Below are 7,430 nucleotides of genomic sequence, written 5' to 3' on the forward strand. Positions count from 1 at the left end.
CCCTTCCACATCTTTATGGCTCTCAACTAAACCATGGATATTTTCATGTATTTTCTAGTTAAACATGTTCTTTGGGTGTAAACTGCTCTTTGGTACTTCCTCCAATTTTCCTTTATTTTTGTGAAGTTTACCATTGTTAAATATCAAAATCTAAATTGACCTTTTAATTCAACATTCTTAGTTTCTTTTCTTATGACTTTTATTCCATTAATAATTTTCCCCTTTAAGCATACTTTACTATGGAATGTTAACACCATTTCATTCTGTAAAATTTTTGAATGTCTGATCCTGATGTCATTTGCCTGCTGATTCTCACTCATGGTGGATTATTTCCTTACATTAAAAAATTATAAGTAACTGCTCTGATATATTCATGGACAGTAGAGCTGACAGTGTAAGAATAACTCTGTATTTTGTGGCTGATCCAATGTTCATAGTACTTTATAATGCATCATTTGTCCATGCTCTTAAGGATAAGTGGCATAAGAGAAACTTTTTTATATTGTCCCTTTTAAAGACAGTAAATCATTTTTAAAAACAGAAAACCTCTTCAGGCTATTCAATAATTAAACATTTTGATAGGGCATAATTCATATTTGATTTGTGATGACTCCAACCTGGCAACAAACACATAACTTGCTACTTTCATATTCACACTTGAAGGGGCTTTAGGGGCACACTAAAATTAACATTGATTTTGTCACAGACACAAATACTTGATTAAGAAACTTAATCACAATTTCTAAATCCAAATGAGAGTTCCTGGTCAAGGGTGAGAAACATAGATCAAACTTAGTTGTCAAGGATCAGAAAATCCTTCTAAGTTGAAGTTATTGGAATTAATTGATTTTGCCAAGGTGAACTGAGAATGTTATAGATTCAGATGTAAAACTAAAACCATCATACTATTGCTTCCTGGTTATCACCATGCCAATCACAGTTCCTGGAGATGGATATCTGTGGGCTCTCTCTCATCCAGTGAGGAGGTCCATGGTACAGGGTAGAGGAGAGTGTGGCTGTACAGTTGATAATCAAGACCTTCAGAGACCAAGCAGGAAGCGGGTCTGATTTTATTGCATAGTTACCGTGTATATAAACTTAGGCAATAGCTGAGCAGACTATAGGCAGCCACCAATACAATTTCTGTCCAACTGTCCTGGCAGCAACCAATCAAGGAGGGGCCATGGACCAAGTGCTGGTACTGCAACATGTGGCCTCATGCCTAGGGCTGTGCCTATGGGGTGAATGGTATGCTACTCACCCGCCTAGCACAGGGCCGTGCTTTGCCTCTCAGACACCCTTAAGGTATGCCATGTATGCAGTACTCCATGCACTTGTTCCCACAGATTTCTATGTTCATGATTGTTTTTAACAAAAAAGCTGGTGTTTATCTTTTTTCACCACAATGAAAGTTAGCTTGATAATTTAAAAATTAGGATAAGATGTTTACTCAATCATCTTCGAATCATTCAGGGTGCTAGAACATCAAACACTTAGAATCTATTTAAAAGCCTGTGGCCAGTAGCCACACACCCATACAGCACCGTTTACAGTCTTAGTTGCATTTACACAAGTAGGGCAATAAAAAGGGAGGAGTCTTTTCTGAGGCACCCGTATCCTAGGTGAAGGGACCCTTCCTCTCAACATCAGGACCACTCCTGCTATCCCTGCTGGGCAGAAGGCTCCACAAACAGATGAGGTCAAGGAGACAGCTGGGATGGAGCCCCAGCCCAGAGACTTAAAAAACTCCAGGATCAAAGGAGTGATACCTGCAAACCATGGACACTGTGTTCTGGAATATCTGTGAATCTCTAAGGCTGAGGAGCACTCCACACAGCACTCTATGAAATAAAATAGGAAAAATTAGATACAAGTCAACTTGTTTTGATTTCTTAATTGTAGCAATAATTGATCTTTCCAAGGACTTTCAAATAAAGATTACTTATAAGGAGCACATCTCTTTGTTAACTGTTATTCCTACATAGTCTTAATGCATCAGCCCTAACTTTATAGATAGATAGATAGCGAGATAGATAGATAGTTACAGATATAGATATATAGATTATAGATATAGATAGATAATAGATATAGATATATGTAGATATATATGTGTATGTATTATATATTTTATATTATACATATATTATAGACAAACACACATATATATGCACATCTCAACAAGTAATACAGATGTAGAAAATAAGTATAATTGCTATGAACATTTTTTCAAGAGAGAAAATTACTAATCAATTTTTAATTGATTTAGGCTTCCTATATTGTTTATTCAATAACTAAATACTGGGTTCCATTCCCAATATCAAAATCTTATATAAATACAATGTATATGTACATACACAAATCCACACATAATTTCTGTTGGATGGATATACCCATTTGTTTATCTGTATATTAGTTGATAAGCAGAAGTTTAATTGCTTTGAAAGCAAAGGAAAAAGACAGGGGACTCTTGTCCCAGAGGCTGTGATTCTGCACATCAGGGGGAACAGAGGGTTTTTAATGATGTGATTTCAGGTGTGCCTGGATCTACTTCACTTGTTAATCTGGGATATAATCATTTTTTAAGTCTTCTGCTGCCATCCCCAACTCTGAATTTCTTCACTCCCATGGTGGGTGTGTGCTCAAGAATAGATAACTGGATGGGGACATAAAGTAATCCTGTTTCCCCCCAGGTTGGGGATGGGGGGAGGGGGATGAAAAAAAAATGTCAATTTTAAAATAAGACTCAGTGGCAGATCATCATGCTGGGGTTTTTCAGGTTAATTTTTTTAAAATTTAATTTATACTTAACTGAACTTTAGTTGTTCATGGTGGGCGGGTGGTGTTATTTCAAAAGGCATCACTTTTATACCAGTTCAAATAGAGCAACTTTCTAAAAATAATATATTAAATCTGTAGAACACTATATGTTACACTTTATACAAATTTATAGTTGTTGAAATCACTTTTATTCCTGTAACTGGGACCAATTTGTTTCAAATTCATCTGCTTCAGAGTTCTAGAAACTGGGAAATCAACTGAAAGGACTATTTGTCTCAGAGTAGGGGAGTTGACCACCTGGGAGGATAAGGAGGTGTTCAGTGTGGTGGAAATGTGGTAAGCGACACTCCTGAGTGAGGGAGCAAAAAGTCCAGAGGGGAATAAGCAGGGTCTGTGGGAATCTGGCATGCCCAGGGCAGAAAGGTATATGACGGGTGGGAAGGGAGATGGAGCTGGAAAGAGAAGCAGGACCACGTGGGGGGAGGTCCCATGGGACCTGAAGATGCCCAAAAAAACACTTCTTGAAGAAACAAAACAGAGATGGTAGGAGCCAAAGGAGGAGGTTTGGACCACATGGTTCTTCTGAGATGTTGTGTTCCCTGACAACTAGGTAAGATATTTATTGAGGGTAGGGCTGTCCAATGCTCACTGTCCTCCCTGCCCCACTCCCCACTGGAAAATGGCTCCCTAACAACTGAAAACACAAGTAGAAGCCCCTGAGGGTGTAAGGGCCCTTTCCTGGAGGCTGCCCTGTGAGTTCATCACACAAAGTTGGGGACAAACAATTCTATGGTGGACCAGTCTTTCATGGAAGACAAAATTCTCATGAGATGTCACAAGATGGAGTCCCTTATTCCATCAACTGTCAACAACTCTACAAGCACAAGCCCTAGAATTCCTGAAGCTCAGAACCCGGTGACCTCATCTTTAGAGAACATTGGGACTGGGGCCTTCTGGGGACTCCCATTGGTAGGCAGAGTAGTGGGTGAGTTCACTCTTTCAAGAGCTATTGGCCCGGTAACCAGAGTGAACCTTATGGATTTGCAAAAGGAGGATCTGGGCCTTGCAGGCCATAAGTACACCCAGACTTTGAGTGTGGAGGACAAACTTTCAGGGAAGACCCTTTGCATGCATGGGGTGGTGGCTGCCTGAATGGAGTGCTATTAGTTAAGAGACAGACTCCTCTAGGAAACTAAGGACTCCTCAAAGGCAGAGACCATGTTCTGCCCAAGCAGAAAAGATACAATTGAGGTCCTTGCCCTTCATGAGGCTTCTCAGTCTGAAGGACTGCATGGGTCCTGGACTGGAGCCAGAAGGCCTGACTTGAGTCTGGGAAGGTCATGGCCCCTCTACACCTAGTGTTCCTTATCTGGAAAAGGCTAATGGGGTCTCTTATGTGCCTTGCAGATATAGGTTTGACTGAATCAGGAAATTATTAGGCATGTCTTCGAGAAGGGTGGGAAGGAAGGAGAGGAAGAAGGAGTTAAATCCAGGAGAGGAATGAGAAACAGTTCAGGTCCCAAGCTAGAGCTGTCAGTCAGCTTGCCTCTTTCCTTTTTTTTTTTTTTTTTTTTTACTGCCTCAGTGTGGGTCCCATGGTTCTTCAGATTGTTGGGGCTCTGCACCATGATAACTGGTGGCTGCATCCTCTTACTACACTGGAGGAAGAACCTGCAGAGGAGGCAGCATGCCCAGCAGTGGGTGGAGGTGATGAGAGCTGCCACCTTCAGTTACAGCCCACTGCTGTACTGGGTCAACAGACGATGCAGACATGGCATGACTGCCGCGATCAGAATAGGCCCTCCTCAGGATGTTGCCAATATTGACATTCAACTCCAAATTCCAAATCTTCCATCAGAGCCGCACCTCCATGAAGACAGGCGTCATGCCTTCAGAGGCAGCAGCCCCCAGGCAGAAGCCCCTGTTCCCCTGCAGCCTGCTCTGGTGGTCCCACAGCAGCCCTCACCTAATGGGATGCCAGAGTGACAGACCCCATCCCCCTTCCCAATTGTCTTTCGGGAGATCCCCTCTGCCCCAACCCTCCGCAGCCTGAACTTTTCTCCCATACTGGACCATTCTGCCTCCTACCCCTTTCTTGAGGGTCCTGAAAGCCATGTCCACTTCTATTCCCTTTCCACACTGACCCAAGGGGTGAACTGACCCAATGTGTAGACTTTTGCTTGAGGGTTGTAGCCTCATCTCACTGAAAGTGAGAGTTTCATGTTCCAGGTATTAGAAAAAGGAGTCAAAGTCAAGCATGTGATCTTGACACACAGGTCAGAGCCCATTTAGAGTTAATTAGTAAAGTTTTTGAAATGTCAGAGTCATTTGCATCTCATTTGCCAGGAGGAAGGCAATGTCCTTCCCCAGTGTGATGGTGGCACAAGTCTCACCAATACAATGAGAACTGGAGGCTGGCTCTGAAGAGACACATTGAGCCAATATTTGTGGATGAGCAAAATTCCCTCCAACAAGTATTCAATGTGTTCAAGACCCTGGGCTAGGTCCCCAAAGGCACTGCTGTTCTGCAGGATGGGAAATAAACTTGCCACAAGAGTGACAGTGCCTGAGGGTACACAGCCATGCCAGTCCACAGTAACTATGCCACTTGCCAAACAAGTCATCATGAGGTCAGTGAATCATACTCTAGATGAACAATAAGCGTCATCTGGGAGTGCCTGCTACATGATAAGATGGTGCTAAAAGAGTGTTACCATAGATTATGTAGCGCCAAATGTCAGGACAAGGCCTGAATCCAAGGGAGGTTTTATTGCTCTTCCACAGTGAATAATACTTGTTAGAGTAGGGGTCACAGACCACACAGTCTAGTGCCTTAGTTAAGTCCATAATGGAGGTAAATGCATCTGCTAATATCAATTAATTATGTCCCTGCCCAAAGTTAAGCACCCTTCCTGTACAATAATCCTACCATTATCTGGTAATGATTTTCAGAAGGACTAAAATTTACATTTAAGTAAGTTTTATACAGAAATAATGAGTCCCATCAACACCACATAGGGCTGGTTGAATACAATATGACACTAACCTTTTGACTTATTATTGGATGCACACAGCATGGAGAAGTTTATTTCCAGCCAAACATTATCCATTCTTCCCTAAGGAACTTAGTGAGATCCTGTCTCTAAATAAAACATAAAAACAAAAAATCTTAATACACCAGATTACAAATCAGGTACAGAAGGGGCTTTTTCTAAAAGGAAGCAAAGTGCATCAGCCTCATCTGGTTGTGCTCAGGCATCACTCACTTGGTTCCATCAGTGCTGCTGAAACACCTTTCCCACTCCCTATGTGGGAGAAAGCAAACTGAAGAAGCCTGTGTGAAATATTCAGAAGCCAGCCCAGTGCTCACATTTGTCTGAAGTCTCTGGAGGCCTGTTGCTCTCAGGTTTGATTGTGAGAGCACCGATGAGCTGCATTGTCTCTCCTAGCTTGGATACCTAAATTTGGACCATCTTTCTTCTGCCAAAAACAGAAATCAAAGAAGATTTAAGGTGGAAGTCAGACCTCACCTGAGTCTCCACTAGGTTACCTGACCCTAGTAGAGTGGACTGGTCATTCCTATATGATCTATTTCCACAATTTCTCAGTAGCAGCAAAGGTGTGGGACTCTCCAAAATCTGTCACATGCATAAAGATTCATAGCTACCTTATGGGAGAGCACAGGCTTTGGTGTCTTTCTGTAACAATCTCAGGAAGGGATATCTCTAAAACTGCTCCTTTTCCCACAGTCTGGAAAACCCACTTACATAAAGAAGACATTAGAATAATCTGTCAGGGGGGAGATGTTGAGAGCCACAGTCAAGTAGGAATGATGCCTAGCATTTTACCAGAGGGAGTGGTTGAGAGGTGATGCCAGTGAGCCATTGAGATGATAATGTCTAAGTTAAGCTGTGTATTCAGTTGTGTATAGACCCCTGCTGTCTGCCTAGGGTGCCCAGGGCGCCCCACTACTTCGGAGTTCTCCTGGGGATTCCTGGGGAGTTCACTTTGGTTGGGGAACTTCTGGAGGAGGGATTTCCGGTTGGTGATGTTCCTGGAAAGGCCGTGTGGGTGTTGTTCTCGGGAGTTCGGGCAATAAAGGAGTTCCTGTTTGTACCTACAAGTGCCTCCTGGCGGCTCGGTTATTTTGTGCCCAGCCAGACTGTGGCACCACATGTTGCAGCATGCCCCTACAAGCTGTGACATGCCCTACAGGTGAGACCCAGTAGGGTCCCCACACTGGCGTCTCACTCAGGCCACTCTGAGGAGATAGGAACCCTGGATCTACTTAGAGAAATGACCCATGAGGGTCCCAAGGCCTGGCATCTCCCTCAGGTGCTCTGAGAAGGTGTCCCTAGAGAGGTTACCCAGGAGAGTCCCCACACCAGGCTTCTCCCTCAGGCTGCTCTGAGGAGAAGGGGGTTCCTGGTGATCCTAGAGACAAGACCCACAATGGTCCCCAACCCTGGCATCTCCATCAGGCTTCTCTGAGGAGAAGGAAAGCCTAGGCGACCCTAGAAATGTGACCCACAAGGGTGCCCAAAAGGGGCATCCCCCTCAGGCTGCTCTAAGGACAAAGGAGCCCCAGGCATCCCTAAAGACAAGACTCACGAAAGTCTGTAAGCCAAGAGTCCCCTGAGGCTGCTCTGAGG

At 43.4% G+C, this 7,430-nt stretch overlaps 1 long non-coding RNA gene across 1 annotated transcript; it reads right to left on the reverse strand.

Moving 5' to 3' along the window:
- Positions 1 to 606: 606 nt before the first annotated feature.
- On the reverse strand, positions 607 to 7,379 carry LOC131424417 (uncharacterized). The gene is made up of 2 exons (XR_009227377.1): positions 5,825 to 7,379; positions 607 to 1,841 (listed from the first exon to the last, which is right to left on the reverse strand). It is a non-coding gene; the product is annotated as an uncharacterized LOC131424417 (long non-coding RNA).
- Between the last annotated feature and the right edge of the window lie 51 nt (positions 7,380 to 7,430).

This window comes from Marmota monax, unplaced genomic scaffold (genome assembly GCF_021218885.2).
Source record: "Marmota monax isolate L192 unplaced genomic scaffold, Marmota_monax_Labrador192_F-V1.1 WCK01_AAM20220418_F8-fsc02918, whole genome shotgun sequence".
Classification (NCBI taxonomy): Eukaryota; Metazoa; Chordata; class Mammalia; order Rodentia; family Sciuridae; genus Marmota; species Marmota monax.